The 10,847-nt window shown below is 37.9% G+C and overlaps 1 pseudogene; it reads left to right on the top strand.

Moving 5' to 3' along the window:
• Positions 1-10,847, top strand: part of LOC107678342 (1-phosphatidylinositol 4,5-bisphosphate phosphodiesterase beta-1-like) — an 84,499-nt pseudogene that overhangs the window by 35,838 nt on the left and 37,814 nt on the right.

The following is a 10,847-nucleotide window of genomic DNA, read 5'->3' as shown; positions in this document are numbered from 1 at the left end:
GGAGTCTGTGGAATCCTCGTGGTCAGTGAAGCGTCACCTGACAGTCGACCAATAAAGAGCTGACCTTTAGTGTGGAGCGGCAGGAATGAGCGTGTGAGCGGTGATGGACGGAACTGAGTTACACAAGCAGAGACCGGCTCCACTGCTTCACATCAACACTTGACTCCATGATCAAGGGCTTTTACATTTGTGTTAGTAACTTTAGTTTTAAGTTGTTTTCTCTTCTTTTAATTAATTAAATGTTAATATATTACTTGAACACACACACACACACTGTCTCTCTCTCTCTCACACACACACTCCCTCTCTCTCTCTCTCTCTCTCTCACACTCTCTCTCTCTCTCTCTCTCTCTCTCTCTCACACACTCTCACACACACACTCTCTCTCACACACACACACACACACACTTTCTCTCTCACACACACAGGATCCTGGCTCTGAGACACTGGGCCCCTGTCAGGCTACGAGCCTTGATCGCCACGGCAACAGAATTTTGAGGCCAGTCTCCCAGAGGCCCCAGAATGCACCAGTTCACTGATTCAGTCCTGCTCCTGTGTGCAATGAATGAAGTTGTGATGTTATGAAACATGTTTGCAGGTCATTGTACATTTGTAATGTGACGTGTTTTAATGATGAAGGATATTCACGATTGGGCAGATTGGGCTTTACTGAGTGGATTTTGATTGATTGGATGGTAGGGGTGGGGGGAAATGTGGGTTCCACGTGTGTTTCACAATGTGGGTCCCATATAGGTTTGAACATATGGGACCTTTATGGGATTTATGTGGGCATAGGCTGAAAATGGGCAATTTATGTGGGTCCCATGTGTGTTTCACAATGTGGGTCCCCATTTGAACATATGGGACCTTTATGGGATCTATGTGGGCAAAATTATTTCACACTTAAAATATGTCCTTATACCTTTAATCTTTTGGTTAATAGTCGGGACATTCTACCAAAAATGTACATTATCTGTCCTTGACTTGTTACAGTGAATAAAAAGTATTATTATTTAGACAAAAAATTTCTAAAACTGACTGATGGTTGATTTCTGTGAGTTGTTCTGTAAAGGAATATGTCATTCATTAGGTTCTCAGATATTTTTTAATTTATTAAAAACACTTTTGAAAATTACAAATCCTGTTCTTGTCCTTGTCCCCAGCCAAATTGGACCTACAGCTTTCATAGTTTTGTTATGCTAAAAACTATTATTTAGAAAAAAAACTCCATCAATAACAAGTTTAAGTTGTTATCATTCACATCAACTGATTAAAAACATGAAATTATACATAAATTCTACAAATAAATACTATTTTACAACTGTCCCCATGTTTTCGGTCAGTCCTGTCACGTTTACATAAAACTCAACATGAAATGTGTGTAATGCGCCTTTAAAGGTATGACTCAGAGGAAGTGACATCATCTGACTGAGGTGAAGCGCACACTGATCAAGAGTGAGTTCTGTCATTGAATTGTATGATTTTAAGCTTGTTTTTGTATGATTTGTTTGAGGAGGACGAGCTAAAGGGTCAGGCCCTGTCACGGTAAAACATCCCAAAAAATAATGAAAATCTTTTAAATCCAAAACATGTCTAAAAAAGTTACTGAAATTCCTTGATTGCATGTTAACAGTTTTTATGCTAGCATGCTAGCATGCTGAGTAATGGCAGTTTATAATGGCCGACCGTCAGGCCCCGTCACATCAGGCCCCGTCACATCAGGCCCCGTCACATCAGACCCCGTCACATCAGGCCCCGTCACATCAGGCCCCGTCACATCAGGCCCCGTCACATCCCTGTGTGTGTGTGAGGGCCTGACAGTCCTGTGACACTGCCTTACAAATGAATGGCATTGTTGTTTTTTATTACCTTTATTGCATATAATATGTATTTAACGCATGCCATAGTAAAACATTATTTGAATAAACAGACATTACACTGTAAAACTGAAGCTTTTTATGCTCATCGACAAATCTTTTGAATTTTATCCCTCTTTTACCTAGGCCTATGTAGCACTGCATATTAGTATATTAATTGTATTTCAATACATATGAAGAGTTTATTTGCAAAAACAGATTGAGTTATCTGTTTTTGCAAATAAACTCTTCATATATAGATGTAATTGTCATCTATATAAGCTTTATGTAATGAAGACTGTAATTATTCCAATTCATACAGATACTATTTGTGCTATTCATACACTGGCTGTATCATATTAAAATATACTTTATATATTATGAAGTTATATTTATATTTATTACACTGGCGTACGCGTAGCACAACACAGGGTTATTGTTTTCACTCCTGTCTGAGTTTGTACCATTGTGCAATTCTAGCTGTTTATTTTGATTGTATCTGGCCATGTTATTGTTAAATGGAATTTTAATAAATTGTTAAATGAAATATGTTTTTATATTGAAATAAAATGAAATTAGTTTATTAATTTGTCAGTCATATTCTAATGAATTAGGCCCTTATTATATGTCCTTGGCTGAACTTTACCATAGTCTAATATTACATTAACATTAAAATTATAATAATAATTTAAAATAGGAATGCTTATCAAAACTTAAATAAAGAACACAAAACATAACTTTTTCTGCATCAACGAAATCCATAAAGTCAGTCCTGTCACAGCACCGTCAGTCCTGTCACGCCTCGGTCAGTCCTGTCACACAGGAAATTATGTTATAAAAATGTAATATTTGAGGAAATATTGATGAATTAATCTCTGTAACTGTGTAGATGAAGGTTGGAGTATATATCCACTACTATGCTTTTGAAAAAATCTCCTATGTAAAGGCAGTTTTTTTACAACTATATGAGTGCCTGGCGGAGTATTCTGTTATTTTGTGTACTACAGTTGACCGAAAAGTTGCTTATATTCCTTATAGAAATTACAAAACCATGTTAGATACAATCAGGGACATGTGACCAATAAGAAAATGCTATTTGTATCAAAGAAATTCATTAGGAAACCATTCTAACATATACAAATTTGTCTGTGACAGGGCCTGACATTTTAGGGGTGAAATGCGTATAAAAATTTATTTATTTCAATCATAAAAACATGCTGAGATGGCACGATATGTGTTTCATATAGATTAACATGTCCTCCATGAGACTCAACGTTCAGATTTAAGAATAAGATATTTTTTTCACCCAAGATTTTTACAAGTGGAAATGTACATTTCTGGTAGAATGTCCCAGTCACATTTTAACAAAGAATATATATATTATGGTTCTGATCATAACTACTTTTTGAAAATGCATTATTTTCTATTGTGATGTTTCATTTTGTTTGAATTGTCAATATTACAATGTTAGCCTGCTTATGCATTTATGAAAATGTATTTGTTTTCTTTAACTGTAGCCTACACATTTTAGCTGGAACAGTCACAGATTCCAGAATGTAAATGGGTCCCACTGGAGCTACACGCTCAACATCATCTCTGACAACACCTTCCGCTTGACAAAGTAGTGCGGATGCATTCAGCGTTTCGTTTCTAATTTATCCACATAATTTCACATCATATTCAGATTTAAGAATAAGATATTTTTTTCACCCAAGATTTTTACAAGTGGAAATGTACATTTCTGGTAGAATGTCCCAGTCACATTTTAACAAAGAATATATATATTATGGTTCTGATCATAACTACTTTTTGAAAATGCATTATTTTCTATTGTGATGTTTCATTTTGTTTGAATTGTCAATATTACAATGTTAGCCTGCTTATGCATTTATGAAAATGTATTTGTTTTCTTTAACTGTAGCCTACACATTTTAGCAGGAACAGTCACAGATTCCAGAATGTAAATGGGTCCCACTGGAGCTACACGCTCAACATCATCTCTCTCTGACAACACCTTCCGCTTGACAAAGTAGTGCGGATGCATTCAGCGTTTCGTTTCGAATTTATCCACATAATTTCACATCATAATATCATAGATCTTTGTTGAAAATAAGCGGACATTTAAAATATAAAAGATTTAAAATGTTCAAATTAGAGGAATTCCCGCCCCGGCGCAAGGATACTGTTTGTTCAAACACGCAGTGAAGCGGTCTCGTTTTAGCAAATCAAGGACGTGGATGCGGAGCGAAAATATGCAGGTAAATGCAGAATTTCTAAACATGTCTTTGTTAATGTGCTTTCAAGCATCGGAAACTTTGTTTTTACAGTTTAAATGACCTTTAAACTAAAGTATATATGTTTTTTGGGGGGCGTAAGTTAACAGTTAATAACGTAAAATGTCTCTGAGGTTTAAAATTGAGGTCATTTTTGTTGACTCTGATGTGTAATGTTGTTTTTGCCTGACATTTATCAAGTCGTATAGCCAATTTTAGTTTATTTTATGCTTTCCTGTTGTATTTTGTGGCTGTCTAGCCGCCATTTTCACCTGAGGGAAAAATTAATTTCCTCACCAGCCGATTTGGCACTAATTTTGAATGACACAATTCTGAATTTGCTTTCTGACATAAGTTGTTAAGTTCTGAAATATTGGCTTTCAGGCTGTGTACCACCAAATGTATTATGGCTGTCGTGATTAAAGTTAAAAATTAATGATAAATGTCGATTGCGGCATTACATAAATCTGCTTATGTTGCTAAGCCTTAAAACCAATCACACACCTTCATGTTGATCTTGTGAATGTAGTGGCCAATCAGCGTTTAGATTAGTCATCGCGCCGGAGTTTTGAATTTCGCGCCCTGAATTCTGCTCTCGTCATAAACAACAATGCAGCTTCAGTGATTATAACGGGAGGTTTTACCAAAGTGCATAAAACCTAACATAACAAAAATCATTTGTGGCATTAATTAATGTGACATTGTTAAATTGTGTGATATTGTTAGATGATGTTGATTGAGGTTAACTTTTAACCTAGAATATTTTTTACTAGTTTAGTTTCCCTTAATCATTAATCATGAAACATCTGTAAATGTCTTAATATATAAACATAAAACACACAAACCAGTAAAAATAAATAAATTAAATAAAAACTTCAACCATATAGGAAGTATGTGATGTTAATTAATATTCTAGTTAAAATTGTACTCTGTACTTCAATTTAAAATGGCACTGCTACAACACTCTCAGAAATAAAGGTACAAAAGCTGTCACTGGGGCGTTACCTTTTCAAAAGGTACACTTTTATACCTTTTTGGTACCAATATGTACACTTTAGGTATTAATATGTACCTTTAAGTACAAAAGTGTACCTTTTGAAAAGGCCCCAGTGACAGCTTTTGTACCTTTATTTCTGAGAGTGAAGGACACTGTAAAATAACGTGTAACCCAAATATGCAGCTGGACATTTATATATGTAAACTTGTGCTTTTACGGGTGGGCTGAGGAAGAATACTAGGATTATGATGTGAAGCAGAAGAGGCTGAAGTGGTTTACTGGGACTACAGACGGCTGGAAAGAGATTAGAGAACAGCCCGAGAGAGACCGTCTCCAGGAGTGTGATCAGTTTGTGTTGATTTGTTTGTGTTTCTAAATGGTGTAGTTTTTGAGACAGAATGTATTTTAATATTCAGGACCGGAGTTCTCCACCGCTGCTCTATTCCCAAATCTTCATTCAACAGATCATACAATAAATCCATTTGAATCAAGCTGTTTAATCCAAGTCTTCTGAAGAGACAGTCACTTTATATTAATGAACAGATATAATTTATGCTTCTGTGCACATATAAACACTGATCAGCGGAAAATGATTACAGCATTCAGTTTTAATAAACGGAAAGTCAAGCCTGCTTGCTTGACGCGAGAGAAGTTTGTTCTCGTGCAAGTACCGTTGAACTTCTTTATATATTCACTGATCAATGTTTATATGTGAATAAAAGCTGAATTTAAATCTGTTTACCATGTAATGTGATCATGTCTCTTCAGAAGACTTGTATTAAACCCCTCGATTCTTATGGATTTATTTTACAATCTCTTTATAAATGTTTTGAAGCATCAGAATTTTGGGGAAGTAAACTTTCAATAAAACAAAAGAAATCACTCAGATAAAAAAAAAAAATTAAACCCCTCGATTCTTATGGATTTATTTTACAATCTCTTTATAAATGTTTTGAAGCATCAGAGTTTTGGGGAAGTAAACTTTCAATAAAACAAAAGAAATCACTCAGATAAAAAAAAAAAGAAAAGATTGTGTTCTGAAAATTAATTGATTTCTTATGAGTTTGGAGTGACATGAGATTGAGCAAATTATGACAGAATTCAGAAGTCATTTTTGGGTGAATTAAGCCTTTAACTGTTAACTGTCAATGTTTATGTTATGTAAGATTAGCTACATAAGACCAGTTGTTAAGATGGTATGACCCTGTTGGTTTATCAAAATGTTAATGTTGATGTTCAACATTTTACAAAAACTTCAAAAGTATAAAAAGATGTGTCAGAAAATGATAATAGAGTATTATTGAACCTGTACATTTTAATGTATGATTTTTCAAATTGCACTTACATGTTTTGTGAGTTTGTAGATTAATAAACAGTGCAATGTTCATGCAGAAAACTGACATTTACCTAACTGAAATACTGATGTTGCTTTTATCAATATATATATATAGAAAATAATTATTTATAATTATACTGTCCAGGTGACATGCCTCAAAAAAACCTAATCAAAACACGCATATACACTATGTGGGGCCAGTCCAGTACCCATACTGGGCCCTAGTATATCCCACATGTGCTTCATTAGTGGGACCAATATGGGTCTTATATGTGTTGCCCAGTTGGGCCCCACATTAGCCCCATTCAGGCCCCATATGAGATGCATATGGGCTAATTCAGATGGGGCCCAACATGGAACCCATGTAGGGCCCATGTGTATTATGCCCTTCATGATGTTATACAGGACCGTACTTCAAAAAAACTTGCTGAAACTTATACAAACCCTGAAGGAGTGTCTTTGGCACAGAAACACTGTTATATGTCTCATTGGTTTTTTGAGACTTTGGTCATGTTTAGCATGAGAATCCAACTCTTTAGCAGTGTAAATAAGTCAGAATGCATGAAACAGCATTAGACCCCCCCTTTAGCAGCATTATATTAACAGTGCTCTGACAAAGTGGCGGTGATTTTTCAGCCTGTGATGAATGTCAGTCTGAGCGCAGGCGCTCTGTGTGATTGATAGTCGTTTAAACCAGCACTTTTCATTTTATTGATTATGCGTGCGACTGCATATGCTGTCCAGTTCATTTTTACTGTCTGTCAGACGCTGCAGGTCGGGATTTTGTGGATTTGCAGTCCAGCTCTGAGATGAATTTTTATGCCATGCAAATGTGAGTCTGACCTGCACCAAAACACCTGCACAGATGCAGTCTGAACCTCGGTCCACAAATACCCCGGTCTGATCAAACTGGTCCTGAACCGAATGTCAGACTGTTAAAATGAAGACACAAGACAATAGTGTCGTTATTCAGATTCAAGTTCTGTTCTGTTCTCATGCGATGGTGTTTGAGTAATGGAACAGTAAAAGCAGAGTGAGATGTGTGTGATGGACTGTGGAATACAGATTGTTTTGCAGTGTTAGTCTTTGATTGGTTCGGTTCGTGAAAGTGCAGTACTTTCTGTCCTTTTGTTGTGTTGATCTGTCTGGAAGAACAGTTGGGTTCGTCACACCAATCCAGCGCCACATCGCACCCTTTCACAGATTTATCGTATTGTTTCCTCAACACTTTTTGACAACCGTTTAACCGCATGATGCGTTTGCGGTGTTTTCTCCAGGAGGCCAAGCAGCGAGAGCTTCTGGATGTGGGGACTCTGGAGGGGAGGCTGGAGAACCGGACACTCACAGTGGTCAGCGGTGCAGACATGGTCAACATCACCTGCCTGAACTTTACAGCCTTCAACGAAGAGGTGGCCAAGGTAACGTCTGCTCTGACACGATATATGATACAAGATATGCAGTGATGTGCTTAGTATTGCATACGGGCCGCAGAAGAGAAGCCCGTGATTGAAGGGTCCCACAGCCTTGATTTACAGTCTCTAAACACACAACTATTAAACCTTTAGTGTCTCTCTTTAAATTAAACTGCTTTAAATGACACTGGTCCAAAATAAAAGCAACAAATGATATATAATCAGTAAAAACCCGCAGCACATACAGCCTTAAATCATGCCGTTTTATCTGTCCTTTAATCACAGAGAAACGAGAACGTAAACGTCCCCGACTGACCGTCGAGAGTCTGGTAGTAATAGCCTGATCTGATTCACTTTATCAGAGCCACAAACACCACTGAAAGAAAGCACTAACACTAATGTCACTAATGTGTCCTAATGGAGGTTGTGAATGTGATGATATTTCTGATGGTCTTTGTCCGTTCTTTCTTTCAGATCACATTAATGAGCCCTTGCCTGCATTTGGCTGCTGATTGTCTTTTGTAATGAGTCTCTTCAAGCACTAAAGTTCATCCAGACTTGATAACGGTGTGATGTATGTTTTCTGTGTGTTTAGGAGTGGGCCGAAGAGCTTTTCAGCTTGGCGTTGAACCTGCTGGCTCAGAACATGTCCAGAGAATCCTGTCTGGAGAAAGTGTGAGTGTTTTCTCGATGAGTTTATGATGTTATGAACACACTTTACAACATGCATGTTTCTCATTTCACATACACAGCAGAGATTCTGTAAAACTCCCAAATAAAATGTCCCAGACCAGAGAAATATGAGGCCTTTAACACTATATTGAGGCAGCACGTGTTAGCCATGCTGTCTCACGTCTGTTGGTTCTGACACTGAAACGGAACTGAAAATCAGGCTTTCTTCACAGACTCAGCACGGCTGCGAGTCTAAATTACTTTGTTCAACCTTCAGGTAGCGTCCTGTAATGTGTGTAGAGGCTTCTCCTACAAGCATGTAATCGTCTGTTTCTGTGACTGTGGGCCAGGAGCGTGAGCTGGTTGAGTATTAACTCTGTCTGCTCAGCCGGTGCGTAGCGACAGCATGACCGCGGCCGTCTGGTCACATGATGAGGGTCCGGGACTCAATCCCACGATGCCGCTCTCCCACACCGGATCGTAAATCAGGACGGCTGTGACTTTGGCCGGGAAAGAGTCCGGCTCCATTAATTATTTGCAAAAAACCACTTACCGCTGAATAGTTAACAATAGTGTGTTGCACATGGACTATTTTTAGACATAAGTCTTGTGCTTCTTACATGCTTCATTACCAACGCAAAGCATTCTGGGATGGGAGAGGAGCAGTGTGGGAAATGTACATACCTGCACCCACACACACACACACTCACACACACACTCACACACACACACACACACACACTGACACACACACACTCACACACACACTGACACACGCATGCACACACACACACACTTGAAATATTTACAGTAGTGCAATGCAGCAGTTTGTCAATATTTATATTTTTTTATAAATGAGTGTATTTTGTGGTTTTAAACGTTTTATTTCATTCTTTAAGTTAATTCCTAACCATGTACCTTGCGTCAAGTCACCTTTATTTATCTAGCGCTTGTAACAATACAGATTGTGTCAAAGCAACTGTACAGCATTAATTAGGAAAATATTGTCAATAATGCAAAAGGACAATAGTAAACTAACATTTTGCAGTTTATCATTAATTCAGTGATGTCATCATCAGTGTGTAGCATGTGTGAGTGTGTGTGTAGCATGTGTGCGTGCGTGTGAGTGTGCGTGTGAGTGTGTGGTGTGTGTGTGTGTGTGTGTGTGTGTGTGTGTGTGTGTGTGTGTGTGTGTGTGTGTGTAGCATGTGTGAGTATGAGCCTTTATCCTCCAGTACTAGCGAGTATCAGCGCTGCAGCATGATCAGTGTCAGGCGATTCTCTGTGAACTCTGTGTGTTGAGCTGTATGTGACTCATGTATTTGTTCTGTTCTTCACAGGTACACCAGACTGACACTACAGCTGACGGCCGAGGGTGGGATTCCTGTGAAAAAGTGGGTAAAAACACAGCACATGTTAAACCGATTCACCAGACGCTCCTCAACATGTCTGTGGTGTTCTGTCTTCCAGTATCTTCCGTCTGTTCTCGGCCGACAGACGGCGGGTTGAAAACTCTCTGGAGGTCTGCGGCCTGCCGACGGGACGAGTAAGAAAGTGCTTCATTCTGCTAAAACTTGACCCTTTTTAGAGCAGCGGTGGCCACATGTAATGAACGATCAGCACACATCATGATCTCTTTTATATTAAATAGTTATACTAAGAGTTAAAAGCTCCTAGTTTAATTTGTGTTAATAGATTTGACTTCTTTAATGTTTGTAAAAAAGCTTCAGGTTCTAGCAGAAACGACAGTTATCACTTGCTTTCTGAATGCTTCAGTGGATAGAAAGATGCTTCATGCTTCATCCTCTGTGATTTTGCCTGATTCGACAGTTATTTGTCTTTTCCTACAGAATGACACCATTCCTCAGGATACATTTACACCTGACGTATACCGACAGCTCCTGAACAACATTTGTCCGCGAAACGACATTGATACGATCTTCTCAGAAATGTAAGTTCCTTCTGCATTCTGATGGGAAAAAATTCCAACCTTACAATCTATGGATTGATCTAGTTCACTCATCACTTGTATGTGTAAGTCATTTCAGAGGTAGAGCTTAAGTTATGAAGACTTTTTTTATTTTTCTTATAATAATGAATTGTTCACAATAAGACCTGAAAAGTGTGTTAAGAAATTCACACGATGTATAAAAGTCTATAAGATTTTATGTTGTCAATTGACTCTTACAACTGCAGGCCTCCATCATGTATAAAGTTATTTCTTTCTGTGTCTGTGTCTGTGTGTGTGTGTGTGTGTGTGTGTGTGTGTGTGTGTGTGTGTGTGTGTGTGTGTGTGTGAGA

The sequence above is a fragment of the Sinocyclocheilus anshuiensis genome, unplaced genomic scaffold, assembly GCF_001515605.1.
Source record: "Sinocyclocheilus anshuiensis isolate Anshui unplaced genomic scaffold, SAMN03320099.WGS_v1.1 scaffold1788, whole genome shotgun sequence".
Taxonomy (NCBI): domain Eukaryota; kingdom Metazoa; phylum Chordata; class Actinopteri; order Cypriniformes; family Cyprinidae; genus Sinocyclocheilus; species Sinocyclocheilus anshuiensis.
Note: the sequence above shows the minus strand (reverse complement) of the source record. Positions and strands in the feature narration are given on the sequence as shown.